We start from the raw sequence: 16,333 nt of genomic DNA, 5'->3' as shown, positions 1-16,333 counted from the left end.
CTTAAGGTACACTAGCTATAATTACAGAATATTTCTACCTGCTTTCTTTTTGTATAATGATGTGGATTACTCAGAGTAACCTATAAACTCACATTCTGAGTTCATTGAATTCAAGCTCAGGATAAGGATTTTTCTACTAAACATAGAAAATGTTAATAAGAGGCAAAAAAAAAGATTGATCCATCATATATTAAGGTGTGTTTTTTCTGATCTTTTCATTTTGCTTTGCCATCTTTTATTAACAGTTTATTCTGTACTCTGATAATGAAAACAAAACAAAACAAATGACCTATAAAGAGACAGAGACAGAAAGAGAGGGAGACCATACTCTATGTGGTAGAAGGTTTTAAAAGAGCCCATTTCCATTGTCCTCTTCCTTATAACCAATGTAAGCCCAATAGAATTTTTTTTAATTGCAAACAATAACAGGGATTACATTTTCTGTAGATAATTCTTAAAAATAATAAAACTGACCATATTCATAAAAAATTATATTGTCCTTGCCTTCTAAACAATGTCAATGATTAAAATATTCCTCACTCCCAATTTTTTGTGTGCCTGAATTCTAAACTAGGGAGCAGTTGGCAAACTATAGTCAATGAGCCACATCCAGAATATAACATAAATATACTTTCTAAGTGGTTGACAAAAAACTGAAAAATTTTTTTCTCTTGTTTTATAGCTCCCTGCAAAATATTCTGTTTTGCTTTAGACCTGCAAAAAAGCCTAAAAATTTTACTATCTGGCTCTTTAAGGAAACATATTGTTAACTTGTATTTAAAATGATTACTGTTGTTAATGTCTTATTTATAAATATAATATGTAATAAAATTTAGATTTATAAGCTTGAAATTAGTACAGTTTTATTATTTATCTTTTAATAGCATTATTACTTTGGGAAGGACTTATACAGAATTCCTCAGCCCCCAAGCTTGCATTAATTTCCAGAGCAAGTTCATAATGGTTCAGAATCACTTGAACTACTTTTGAGTTTGTCATTATCTCCAATCTATAGTATTACATATTCTTACATTTAAATATTTGAAATAAACAATGATAGAATATTGATTAAAAACAATAAGAAACAGAAGTTTATTTACTTCAATTTTGACATTCTCTGTGACCACAAAAATATTTGCAAACAACAATCAGCCTTGAACAGTGAAATAAATACAAACTATAAAATCATTCCCCATGTAAGGACAGCTTTTGTTGTTTCTCCTGGTATTCTTTAATATTTGTCATTTTTCTATATAAATATCAGTTTCTTTGCACTTTATTATAATGTAAATAAATGTAAAGAATGGATAATATTCTTCATAGTTACATTATAATAAAATGTGAAGAAAATGATAGTTTCATAGAAAAAGGACACAGATTAAAGAATACCAGAAGAAATAACAAAAGCTGTACTTACATGCCAGAAGAAATAAAGAAAATTAAGTTGAATGTAGTCATTGCTTTTACCAAAAATTGAATGTTTTTTCTAAGGAAGTGGACCAAATAATGTCAGTGTTTGTCATCATTTAAACTTTTCATCTAATTTTTGCAGGAGAAAAAATTTGGAAGTTTTTATAGAATGTAATCAAGATTTATGATGAATTTTTCTGGTGAAGACATTTTAGTGAAATTTTTCAGGTCAAGTTCAAAGTGTTGTTTTAGTAACATTTGAAAGCTGCTAGAATCAATCCTGATGGAAAAAAGCCTTCGATAATATTACAAATTCTGAAATTCAGTGTGAACTGAGGTCTCCATTAATTTTTATCCATTTTACTTTAAACATCTTTCTCAACCTATTTGTGTATCTGGTACTTCATAGAAAGTTTTCATGAATAAATTAACATTAATCAAAAAGTCTTAATCAGCTCTGAGTGAAGATAGATTGACAAATATCTGGCTATATTGACTATTAAACATGAATATGTAAATAAAATCCATATTCATGAAATCAATGATAATCAAATATTGGTTTTATTTATCTCTGTAACAGTTCAATATTTAGGTATAAGATTTTTCCCTATATTGTTGAAAATGCATTAATCTAATTATAAAGTATTAATCTAATTCTTTTTAAGTGTAATATCTTTTTCACTGGAATGTTTTTATGTATACATAGAAGATGCATATATATGTGGTATAGATATATATAGATATGCAAAGTTAGATAAAAACAAAATTTCAAAGTCTACATTTATTTTATTCCCATCATTATTTATTTTACATTATAATTTATCACTGAAAATAATTTTACTCTATAGAAGAGGAAGTTCTTTAAAAATGACATGTTTTATTTAACAAATATATCAGATTTGCCCCTGTGTTTGTATGTACAACCATTATAAAAAAGAGAAAAATTTACTTTTCTTAGCTTATATTTCCATTTACTGTGCTATTTTGTTTCTGTGTAACACTCTGAAATTCCCTATAATTTTAAATTTTTCTGAGTAGTTCTTCATGTTTTCTGTGGCTTACTAGATATGTTATTGGTTTATTTACTTTTTAACTGCTCATAATTTAGAATTTTTTTTTTGTCTTTTTAGGGCCACACCCATGGCATATGGAGGTTCCCAGGCTAGGGGTCCATTCGGAGCTTTAGCCACCTGCTTACACCACATCCACAGCAACACAGAACCCAAGCCATGTCTGTGACCTATACCACAGCTCACGGCAATGCCAGATCCTTAACCCACTGAGCGAGGCCAGGGATTGCACCCACATCCTCATGGATGCTAGTTGGGTTCATTATCCACTGAGCCATGATGGGAACTCCTAATTTAGAATTTTCATGTCTAAAAATATATTGCATTTGGAGTTCCCTGTTGTGGCTCAGCACAAATGAATCTGACTAACATCCATGAGGATGCAGATTTGATCCCTGGCCTCGCTTAGTGGATTAAGGATCCTGCATTGCCTTGAGCTGTGGTATAGGTTGCAGACTTGGCTCTGAACTGGTGTTGCTGTGGCTGTGGTGTGAGTTGGCAGCTGTAGTTCCAATTTGACCCATAGCCTGGGAACATTCACATGCTGTGGGTGAGGCCCTAGAAAGAAACAAAAAGAAAAAAATATGTATTGCACAATGCAAAGTGGAAGCAGTGAATTCTCATTCTCTGACATTTCTTCCACTGAAGGGAGAGCCATTAGCAAAACAAACCTGGTTTCCCTTCATCTTCAGGCTCCCTCTCCCTGAGACAGGATGTTGAAGGGTAAAGAGAAGAGGCAGAAGGACAAGCTCGTTGATGAGTCTGGAAGAATGAACTGGGCTCAGCCCTTCTCCCTCCCTTTATTCTGGAACCTGGACATTACCCCCTACAGTAGCCACAGCAATGCTACTGTACCATTATCACCATATTCTGCTATGATTGAGAGAGTAAATTGCTTAATTCTGGTGCTTGAGATTAGGGAATCCATTTGTCCTTGGAAATAAGTCTCATTCTCCAGCATCAGCTTAATGATTGGTCATATTTGGCACCAGGTGCTTCACTCTACTGTCTATTTCCCAATTGGTTTAGGACTTGGATGGAGATGGAAATGCTATTTACTGAAACTCCTCAGAGACCCATCAATGGCAAACAATACATTTTCTGGAATATATTCCAAATGACATCATCTTAGCCTATAATTTTATGTTGAGACAATAAGGCTAATGGCAATAATAGTGGGGAAACCTAAAGCATGATGAGAAAATTTTGATTAATAATGTAAATACAAATGAAACAGAACTTTATGAAAAACCTATCTGAAAAGCAAGCTCTTAGGAAAAGTAGCTGCAAAATTATAACTATTTACGGCACAACTCTTCACTAGAACAACTTGAAAACTAATAGAGAAGAAAAAACCAAACAAAATGGGTAAGATGAGGGGAGACATGGTATAGTTAAGATCCAGGAGCTCCTGTTGCGGCTCAGTGGTAACAAAATCAACTGGTATCCATGAGGATGTGGGTTCAATCTCAGGCCTTGCTCAGTAGGTTACAGGATCCTTCATTGCCATGTGAGCTATGGTGTAGGTCACAGATGTGGCTCAGTTCTGGCATTTCTGTGGCTGTGGTGTAGGCCATTGGCTATAGCTCTAATAGGACGCCTAGCCTGGGAACTTCCATATGCTGCAAATGCAACCTTAGAAAGGAAAAAAAAAAAAAAAAAAAAAGATCCATATCACTGAGTAGGTGACCCACAAAGGGGAAGATAATCACAACTGCAGAGATTCTCCCCATGAACCAAGTGGTTAGAGCTCTACATTGGACTCCCCAGCCTAGGGATCTTGTGCTAGGAAGATGAGCCTGAAGGCCAGCAGGCATTGCATAAGGGAAAGGCGGAAAGCTCTAGAAAACAGACTCCACTCTTAAAATGAACATGTGAAATCTCACATTCTCTGAGACTCAGCACAGAGACAATGATTGGAAAGGAGGTGTGTCAGACCCAGTGGCTACTCTTGGAGAGCTTCCTGCCTCTGGGACTTCCCATGATACATAGATGCTCATGGCACCCATTTTGGGGATCTCATTCTACCATGAGGACACTTGTGCTGGCAAGTGCCATTACAAAGTTTTCCCCTAGTCTTTTAGCATTGGGGGGTTACCTGCCCATTAGCCAGTTAACACAAGTCCTACACTCCTCAGACTCCACATCCAGCAGCATTTAACAAATGAGGGCAATTTAAGAGAACTCTGTGACCTCAAACATAATATCATTCCCATTATATGGTGTCAGAAGAAGAGATAGATAAAGGGGCAGAGAACTGATTCAAAGAAATAATAGCTGAAAATCTTCTTAACCTAGGAAAAGAAACACACAATTAGGTCCAGGAAACATAGTAAGTCTTAAATAAGATGAACCCTAAAAATACATTAAAAGCCCATGGACAAGTGAGTTTGTCCCAGGGGTGAAAGGATGATTGAATATTTACAAATCCATCAATGTGATACACTACATTAACGAGAAGAATGAAAATCTTATGCTCCTCTCACTAGATACAGAGAAGCTTTTAACAAAATTCAACATCCGTTTATGATAAAAACTCTCAAAAAACTGGGTGTATAATAAAGGTTGTATGTGACAAACTCACAAGTAACATAATACTCAGTGATAAAGAACTGCAAGATTAAGAACAAAATGAAGAAAAAGACAAGGATGCCCATTGTCCCACTGCTATTCAGTATAACATTTAATCAGGCAAGAAGAAAAGTAGTTCAAACTGGAAATAAAAAAGTAAAACTGTCACTTTAGATAACATACTATACATAGAAAACCCTAAAAATGGCATAAAAAATCTACTAGAACTATCAATGAATTGGGTAAGTTTTCAGTATACAAAATTAATATACAGAAATCTGTTGCATTTCTGAACACTAACAATGAACTATCAGAAAGAGAAATTTAAAAAACAATCCTAATTACAATTTCATCAAAAAGAATAAAATTCCTGAGGATAAATCTACTTAGAAAATTAAAGACCTATACTCAGAAAATTTTAACATACTGATGAAAGAAATTAAAGAAGATGCAAACAAATGGAAAGATGTGTTGTGCTCATAGACTGAAAGAATTAATATTGTATTTGTCTTTCTCTTTCTGACTTACTTCACTTAGTATGAGAGTCTCTAGCTCTATCCATGTTGCTGCAAATGGCATTTTTTTTTTACAGCTGAGTGGTATTCCATTGTGTGTGTATACCACATTTTCTTAAATACCATATGATATAACATATCTTGAATCTAATATATGGCACAAATAAACCTTTTCCACAGAAAAGGAACTCATGGACTTGGAGAATAGGCTTGTGGTTGCCAAGGGGATGGGGGAGGGAGTGGGATGGACTGGGAGTTTGGGGTTAATAGATGCAAACTATTGCATTTGGAGTGGATAAGAAATGAGATCCTGCTGTATAGCATAGGGAACTATATCTAGATGCTTGTGATGGAACATGATGGAGGATCATGTGAGATCCTCCTGATGGAGGATCAGATCATGCCCTGATTTTAAACTACACTACAAAGCTAAAGTAATCAAAACAGTATTGTCCTGGCACAAAAGCAGACACATAGATCAATGAACAGCATGGGGATTACAGAAATAAACTCATGTTTACATGGCCAATTAATCTACAACAAAGGAAGCAAGAATATACAATGCAGAAAATATAGTCTTTCAATAAATTGTGTTGGGAAAATGCACAGCTACATGCTATACAATTAAACTGGATAACTTTTTCAACCATCCATAAAAATAAGTCAAATGGAGTAAAGATATGAATATAAGATATGAAATCATTAATCTCCTAGAAAAAAATATAGTCAGTATGCTCTTGGACATTGGTTTTAACAATTTTTTTGGGATCTGTTTCTTCAGGTAAGGGAAACAAAAGCAAAATAAGAAAATGGGACTACATCAAACTAAAAAGCTTTTTTACACTGGAGGAAGTCATCGACAAAATGAAAAGGTAGCCTAAAGAATAGGAGAAGTTATTTACAAGCAATACATATTCAACATATACAAAAGATCATACAACTCAATATCAAAAAATCAAAAATGACCAAATTAAAAAATTGAAAGAGGGCCTGAATAGATAATTTTCCAGAGAAGATATATAGATGGCTTACTGGCACCTGAAAAATGCTCAACATCACTAATCATCAGGGAAATGGAAGTCAACCACATTGAGATACACATCACACCTGTCAGAATGGATGTTGTCAAAAGAACAAATAAATAGTGTTAGAAAGTATGTGGAGGAGTAGGAATGCTTGTGTATTGTTGGTATGGATGTAAATTTATACAGCCACTATGGAAAACAATATTAATATTCCTCAAAAAATTAAAAATATAACTACCATATGATCCAAAAATTCCACTTCTAGGGATTTTTCTGAAGAAAACAAAAATACTATAATTAAAAAATATATATATACATGCAAACTTATGTCATTATTTTCAATAGACAAAATATGAAATCATCCATCAATTCTTGGACATGTCAATAGTGTCCATCAACAGGTGGATGGGAAGAAGATGTGAAATATTACTAAGCCATAGCAAAAAATGAAATTTACTACTTGGGACAATATGAATGGATCAAGAGAGTATTATGCTAAGTGAACTAAGTCAGAGAAAAAAAACCCATATGATTTCACTTATATGTGGAAAAAGAAACAAAAGAAATGATCAAGCATAACAAAACAGAAACAGATTCATGGATATGGAGAATAAGTGGGTGGTTGCCAAGGAAATGGGGGAGTAGTAGGATTGAAATAGATAAGAGAGATTAAGAGATACAAACTTCCAGTACTAAAGAAATAAGTCACAAGGATGAAATGTAAAGCATGGGGAATATAATCAGTAATTCTGTAATTACTGTGTGGTGACACATGGTAACTAGACGTCATTGTGATAATTTGGTAATGTATATAAATATCAAATCACTATATTATATACCTAGAGCTAACATAGCGTTTTAGGTCATGATATTTCAATTAAAAAAATTAATGTGCTAATAACCTCTTACAATCTTGTGATGAGATCCAGGCCTTCAAGAAATGCAATCAGATGAAACAACATTACTAAAGATAGACAGGGTTCCAGGCATTTTTCTTCATTTCTGATCTTTAGGAAATCTTAATGTGTTTCTACCCTCTTCCAGGCCTTATCTCTAGGTCATTTGACCTCTACTTGAAAGACTACTGCTCCCCTGGATTCTCAACCTTGTTCCTTGACCTCCACCAACTTTCTTCTAAACTCTGATCTTCAGGTTCTAACTCCTGCTCAGGAACATAGTCCTTTTTCCTGACCACACTCCTTACTGACTTGATCTTTTTGACTGTAAACTAGGCATTTTAGGTGGATTTTTTGTTTTGATTCTCGCAAAGGAAGGTATTTTTATGTATAACACAATCCCACGTTATATGCCAAGATATTAAAAATAAATAATTTCCTTAATTCCTCAAATCTTATGAGTAGTAAAACAAGTACCACTGATTTTTTTCCCCGACATTGCATTTATAATGCACAGTTATAGGAACATGAGTAATGAAATCATTGAGGGAGAGGCTACTCATTTATTTTAAAAGAAAACATAGCAAGTTTTATACTTTTAATTCTTATTTTTATCACATCTTTTGTAAAGTATTTCGATGGACCAATATGTTGAGATTCTGTGGTGTGAACCAAAACCTACTCTGTCAGAACCCTATAGTCTCATAATAAGTAGAGTGAGACAAGATATGTTTGAACTTTCTCCAAAGTAAGGTAAAAAACTTGTAGCTGTATGCAAAGTAGATCCTTTCAAGGAAAAGCTAAAGAAGAGATAAGCTAATTATTCATTCAACCACCTGGGTATCATCAGAAGAAAGCAGAATTACTCAAAATTAAAGAGGGTAGGATCATGTTTCTACCATTGATCCACTTTGAAACATGGACTAGAGGAAATTTAACTGGAGACTGGAGGAAAAATGTAAATTTAACTGGAGAACTAAATGGGCCACTAAATAGGGGAACACAGTGTGCTTATTGTCCTTACCTGAAAGCAAAATTTAACACCAAAATGCTAATACTCAAAACAATTTTTAGAACTCTAAGAAATGGAGAAACATGCTTGAATTATGATCCTAAGTTAGCCCCCTTGACACTAACTGGGCAGTTACTTGTATCAGGAAACCTCATTAAAAGACATAACTTCCTTTAAGAACAATATTTATTGTCTATTTGATTCACAAATCATATAAATTTGGAATTGTTTATGGCCTAAATAATGAACTTCAGTGAATGTATTAGAAGGTATTGAAGACTTTCCACTACCTATCCTTCTATGGAAGGAATGGCCAATAGGCTATTTTCCAGAGATAAATTATTGACATAGGATGACTGGGGGACAATTCCAAGCCATTTGACATACATGTTCAACTTGCAATTTTTTCCCCTATTCCAGTCAGTAAAAGAAATGGAATTTTGTCTTTTGAGATACAGTTTTAAATACTCTTTGTGATTTCTTTTTTATGGCCTACTTGTCCACTTCCATTAAATGCTGGGGATGGCCATTAAGACTATATGATTTTGATTTATTTCAATGAATTCCAATGATGATGAAAAGATGCTTAACACCTTGCTGTTGTCATTAACTGATGGACGCTAACTTAGAGATGTTAATGAACTATCTTCACCATTAGAATTATATTTGGCCTAAATTTAGTGTTAAATCTGGAATGAAATCAGTATGACACTATGGAAGAATTTGTAGAAGTTTTAATTTTTTGTACATGAATAAACGTCAAAAGTCAACTCATTTTCAGACCTCTCATATTGTGAATGTAAATTATAACTATCTAAAATGACTTTTAGATCCAACAAATAGCTGCTACTTCTAGCAGCTTTATCATATAAACAGTATTATTTAACTCTCTAAATTTATTTATTTGTTTTTTTTCCTACAAAAAGTTGGAATTTAATGTGTATTTATTGAGCAATATGTATCTAGCCCCAGAAGGCACATAAAACAGATATAAAGGGATATCCTTTATGTCTCAGCAGGTTAAGAACCCTATATAGTGTCCGTGAGGATTCAGGTTTGATCCCTGGCCTTGCTCAGTGGATTTAGGATCTGGCGTTGCTACAAGCTGAGGTGTAGGTTGCAGATGCGGCTCATATACCGTGTTGCTGTGGCTATGGTATAGGCTGCAGCTGCTGCTCCAATTTGACCCCTAACCTGGGAACATCCATGTGCCACATGTGTGGCCATTAATAGGAAAAACAAACAAACCAAAACGGATATGAGGAAAATTCTCCCAGTATTTCATCTTTGCAGGTGACAGATTAAATTTCAGATTAAATTTATTAATCTTTTCTGTTTATTTTGCTCTCTTATCTCTTATTAACCCAAGTATTCTAAATAAGCACTAAAACAAAACAACATAAAAGCTGTTAGTCTGCATTTCTTTTCCCTCATGGATGCTTATATCATCCTTGTCCTCCTTCACTTAAAAAGAATTGATCAGTTTTGGTTTATAGGGTAATTGAGCTTAAAGCACGGAGGGTTCCCCTCATATATCCCCACCCTCATCTCCTAGTTTTTTTTTTTCTATTGTTAACCCCTTGCAATAGTGTGATATATTTGTTACAATCGATGCACCAATATGGACACATTACTGTTAACTAAATTCTAATTTCATAGTTTACATTAATTTTCATTGGTGTTGCATATTTTATGGGTTTGACAATTATATAAGGACCTATATCCACCAGAACAGTATCTTACAGAATAATCTCACTGCCCTAAAAAATTGCTAGTGTTCCATCTATTCATCCTTTCTATTCTCTCTGCTTGTACCCCAGGCAAACACTGGCATTTTTACTGTCTCCATAATTTTGTCTTTTCCAGAAGGTCATATAGTTAGAATCACACAGCATGTATCCTTTCCAGATCAACTTTTTTTTTCACTTAGCAATATGCACTTAAATTCCCTCCACATCTTTTCATAGCTTGATACCTTATTTCTTTTCATACTGCATAATAGATGTACCACAGTATATTAATTTATCTACTGAGAAGTAAAGTATTGCCTGCCATATTAGTAAACAAAGGATATCACAGCATTGGCCATTGCAACCTCTGGTGAGTTGGTGAGTCCTGAAGGAACTCAGGAAGGAAATAAAGAATATCTGCCTTCTAGCAGCCCTCAGACTGCAGCCACTTCCAATGATGAGCCATGAGGAAACTTGATGTAAAAAAACCTGAGGCGGAGTTCCCATCATGACATAGTGGAAAGGAATCCGACTAGGAACCCTAAGGTTGTGGGTTCGATCCCTGGCCTTGCTTAGTGGGTTACAGATCTGGTGTTGCTGTGAGCTGTGGTGTAGGTCACAGACATGGCTCGGATCTGGAGTTGCAGTGGCTGTGGCATAGGCCAGCAGCTGTAGCTCTGATTAGACTCCTAGCATGAGAACCTCCATATGCCCAGAGAGTGGCCCTAGAAATGGCAAAAAGACAAAAAGACAAAAACCAACCTGAGGCAACTCAGGATGTAAAAACAAAAACTCCAAAAAACTGGCTTCAGATAGTTGAGGTGCATATCAAAAAAATATATATATATATATTTCAGTGAGTCTAGACCCTTGCATTCTCCCATACATAGAAAAGTGCTAAATTTCTTAACTTAAAATAGCTAGTTTTCTTTTTTTTTATACAAAAAAAAATCAGTTCCTACTACCTGCCCTTTGTTGCAAAAGTTCTATATATCCTAACTCTTCCCTCACCTCCTCAGAGCAGTCTCTCAGAGCTCTCTGAAATACTGCCTCCCAGGCTATAGTCCTCATGTTGCCCCAAATAAAACTTAAGTCACAACTATCACATTATACAAAATTTTTAAGTCAATCCTATTGAACAGCCTCTTGGTTCCTTGCAAATTTTGGTAATATTGAATAAAGCTGCCATAAAAATTCACATGCAGATTTTTGTGTAGAATTTTTCAGCTCCTTTGGATACACACCAAGGAACACAACTGATAGATGGTAGAGTGAGAGTATAGATAGTTTTATAAGAAATCACCTAAATGTCTTCCAAGGTGGCTGTGCCATTTGCATTCCCACCAGCAATTATGAGAGTTCTTATTGCTCCATATCCTTGCCAGCATTTAGTGTTGTCACTCTTTGAATTTTAAGCATTCTAACAGGTGTGCCCTGGTATTGCATTGTTGTAATTTTCATTCCCCAATAACATAGGATGTTGAACGTCTTTTCATATGCTTGTCTGCTATTTGTATACTTCCTTTGGTAGCTTGCCAGTTCAGCCCTTTTTAAATTGGTTATTTACTTTCTTATTGTTGTATTTTAGGAGTTCTTTATTTTACATACCAGTTCTTTTTATATATATATATAATATTTTAATTTTTTTCCATTATTGCTGGAACTTATACTGAGTGAAGTCAGAAAGAGAAAGACAAATACCAGTTCTTTAGTAGATATCTTTTGCAAAGCATTTCTCCCAGTCCAGTGGCTTGACTTTTCATTCTCTTAACAGTCCTTCACAGAGATGTTTTTAATATGAATGAAGTCCAAGTACCACTTCTTTCTTCTGTAGATCATGCTCTTGGCATTTCTTCACTTTCTGAAAGTTCACTGTATTTGATGACTTATTTTAAATATTTACTGAGTATTTCAGGTTGTATTAATGTTTCTTCCTGGCCCTTTATGTTATATGCTTCTGAAATTTCAATAGTTTGTGCCTTTCTCTTAGGTGGAAGGAAAGCAGTGAATGATTTCATTTCATTGTCTGTTAAATAAGTTGATAAAGGTAGAGGAAGAAAGTTGAAGGTGGAAAGAGGTTTATGATATTCTGGAGCATCATCTTACTATTTACTCTTCAATAAAATAGCTGATAATAACAGGTTGATTAAATAATATACATATTTTATGATCCTACTTGACACAGATCTGTTTTTTTTTTTTTTTTTTGGTGTTTTGTTTTTTTTAGGGCCACACCAGTGGCATTTGGAGCTCCCCAGGCTAGGAGTCCAATCAGGGCTGCAACTGCTGGCCTATTATTGCCACAGACACAGCAACTCCTGGTCCAAACTGCATCTGCAACCTACACCATAGCTCACGGCAGTGTTGGATCCCCAACCCACTGAGCGAGGCCAGGGAATGAACATGGATGCTAGCTGGGTTCATTAACCACTGAGCCATGATGGGAACTACCAGATCTGGTTCTTGATTCCAACCATTTCCACTGTCCACCATTTCTTTTTTTTTTTTTTTAAACTGTATTTTATATTTTATTTTTTTGATCATTTTTATTTCTTCCATTATAGTTGGTTTACAGTGTTCGGTCAGTTTTTTACTGCACAGCAAGGTGACCCAGTCACACATACATATATACATTCTTTTTCTCACATTATCCAAATGGGTATAGAGGGGACATACCTTAACATAAAAAAAGCCATTTATGACACACTCACAGCAAATAGGCCACCATTTCTTAATGTGTGTCCTTGAATTCTAATCAGTTCCTGTGTGAATTCCATGTGAAGTATGCCATGGACCACACTGCTGTTGACTCTGGAAGACACATTGACAAGGCTCCTGGCCTTACAGTCCCTGCCCTTTCCCCACCTCCTTGTATTCTACCTCAGTTTGAGCCTGCCACAGGCATTCTGTGGGGCACAAGAATGACTTATTCAAATATGTTGGGGTTATGAGACAGTGCTATAAATGTTGTACATAAAGACTTTTAGAATAGAATGATATATTGGGAAACAAATGGGCTAAATGTCAGAAAAAGCATTTTAGATTTTTGCAGGTAAAAGCAGCTTGGGGTAGAAGAGAATGATAGTTCATCAAACACTGGAAAGGGGAACTCTGGTCTGAAAGAAAAAGATCACCGAGGATGCATTTTTCTGAACTGGTCTTGGGATAACCAAGCCAACCTGCACTCATTCTAGCTTATCTCCTCAAAAACTGCTTAAATTTGAATATTGTTATTTGAGAGGAGGGATTTGCCTACTGTATAATTTTTAAAAATCCTTTGGTGAATGATTGTTAATTCTAGATAAATTAAATAATTCTTTTAACAGTATGAAGTTAATAAAAAATGCCTGAGTTGCAGCTACTGATTAAATCCCTCGAGACCCCCAAAACAATTACAGAAACTGGGAAGTTTGCCTCTATAATTTTCTTTCTGGGTTAAATTACAAAGGTTCATATTATCCATGGCAAGTGAAGATCTGTTTTTAATAAACTGCACTTAAACATGTGGCTTGATAATAATGAAATGAATAAGTGGATAAGTCTAGGACAATGTTTTGCACAGAACTGACATTCTGTAAATTGTATTTGCTAAGTTTTTGCGAACATAATTTAGATGCAAAAAAGGAATCACACTAAATGTTATTAAACAGTGGGGAAAACAGTCTACTGGGTATTTAATATAAGGATATGAGTTCTTTATTCTATTCCAGAGGTTAATAATAGTAAGATGGTGATGGCATTAGCATTCATTGATTGACTTAAGAAAGTTAAATTATTTGATGCTTTAGGAAAACGATGAACTCAAATAAAATTTTGCTCATGTTTTTCTCAGTTAAATTTAGAACACTTGTATATTTTAATCAAGTATTGCAAAGGCCATGTTATACTCTTTCTACACGTTTGTTTAAAAATTATGGAAGCTCAAAAATAAAAAGATTATAGGAATTCCCTGGTGGCTCAGCAGGTTAAGGATCTAGCATTATCACTGCTCATATCACTCTGTGGCCTAGGTTCAATCCCTGTGGCCTAGGTTCAATCCCTGGCCAGGAACTTCTGCATGCCATGCATTTGTCTACAGGACTCATGATCTTATATGTAACCTTGAAGAAAATATCAGAGTCAAACTTTCATTATGGGTTCTAACAAAAAATATTTTAATTCACAGAGTGAAATTTTTCACTGCTTAAAAAGCATAGTAATTTTTTAAAGAAGATAAAAATTAGAGATAGAATTTTAGAATCAAACTTCTGGTAGAACTTCTCTTTTATAGATGCCACAAATGAGGCCCTAAGAGACTGGGTGACTTGCTCAAGATTTCACTGGTGACAGCCTTAGAGCAACAGTCTGATCTCTGATTCTGTATTCTTACCTCACATGTTTTGAACAAGGCCACATGCATCACATCTTTAATATGGCACCCAGATTGGTTGGTCTGGAGCAAGAACATGGGTCTTTGCTTTTCTAAGCTCAGTGTGTGTCTATAACTATGAAGTACCATTGGAAAAGAACAAGCTATAAGCTTTTTTAGTGATTGATTATGATGTTTGGGTATGTACCGTTATAAATAACAACAACAATCAATGGATGTGTTTTTGTTTCTACTCTCATTCTCTTTTAAAACCATTTCCTCTAAGTTTTGATTAAGTGAAGAAACTGAAATCTAGAACCAAGTGACTTGTGATCAGATTTTGACTTTTCTTTAACTGTGTTGACCTTGGAAAAATTACTTAACTGTTAGATAGATTGTAATGGTACCTTTTCCACAAGGCAGTTAGTTGAGTTAATCCAGGAATAGAAGCAAATATACATTTGATTAATGTTGATGGTAGTGATGTGGATGCAGACACTGACAGGGACATGACACTCTCCTTGTTTCCCACCCATCCCCCTGCTCACTTTTTTCCAGTTCCTTTGGACGATATCTAATCAGCTTGATCTCTTAACATTGTAGCTCCTCAAAGATGACCTTTTTCACATGCATTATCTTCTCTAGTGAACTCATTAAATTCCATGTATTCAGGACTATATTAGTGAAGTTTCTCCAGAGAAATAGAACACACACACACACACACACACACACACACACAAAGATGATGTGTATATCTGTATCTATATCAAACTATATGTGTGTGTGTAAAAGAGAGAGAGGGACATTTGTTTGAAGAATTGGCTCATACAATTGGTTCATTCAATTGAGAAGTTGCACAATCCTCAGTATGTAATATAATCTGGAAAGTCAGGAAAACCTGTGATATAATTCAATTTGAGTCCGAAGGCCTAATAATTGGGGGCCTCCTGGTGTAAATATGGAAATGATTCCTTTCTTCTAGTTTTCTTTTAATCCCTTTATCCAATCCATCAGCACATCTGTCCTAATGCATTAAAATGTATTGAGAAAATGACCACTATTGCCCAGTTGACTGCTTCCACCATTTTCACTGTGGATCCTTGCAGTGGTCTCCTCACTGACTTTCAGTATTGTTTCCTTTCTGTCTTTTCTCAGCACATCAACTGGGATGATCCTTTACAAATTTAAAGCATGGGTCAATTCAAGTAATGCCCCCTGATTAAACTCCCTCATATTTGTTTCCCTGATTCACTCAAAGTAAACCCAGTCTTTCCCTCTGGCCCAAGAGGCCTTTCTGCAGGTGCATCTCTGCTCTGTCATTTACTTCTTCACCCATTTCTGACTCTGCTCTGGTCACACTACTCTCCTAAGACTCTCCAAACACTGAACTTAAGCCCCACTGCTTTTGCCTTAGTTGTTTTCTCTGCTTGGAACCATCTCCCCCAAGGGAGTTTACCATTTCACTTCCTTTAAGTGTCACTTTTTCAGTAAAATTCTATATAATGAATGAATGAATGATGTTGGCCTCTATAAGACACACCTTACATTTTATAAGTTACATCTTAACAGATGGAGTTTATAAAGTCATCTTGCAATGGGCAGTCATAAAATTTCAAGTAATTGATGACTCATCAAGCACTTAAAACCTTGCAGAGGTGGAAGGGATCAATAGTTCTGATCTACTGTTCTGCAATTTTTCATCACCCCGTACTTTTTTGTGCCTATCACAAATACTGTAACTTGAGGAATTCAAATG

Source organism: Sus scrofa, chromosome 1, assembly GCF_000003025.6.
Source record: "Sus scrofa isolate TJ Tabasco breed Duroc chromosome 1, Sscrofa11.1, whole genome shotgun sequence".
NCBI lineage: Eukaryota > Metazoa > Chordata > Mammalia > Artiodactyla > Suidae > Sus > Sus scrofa.
This window is presented reverse-complemented; position numbering follows the sequence as displayed.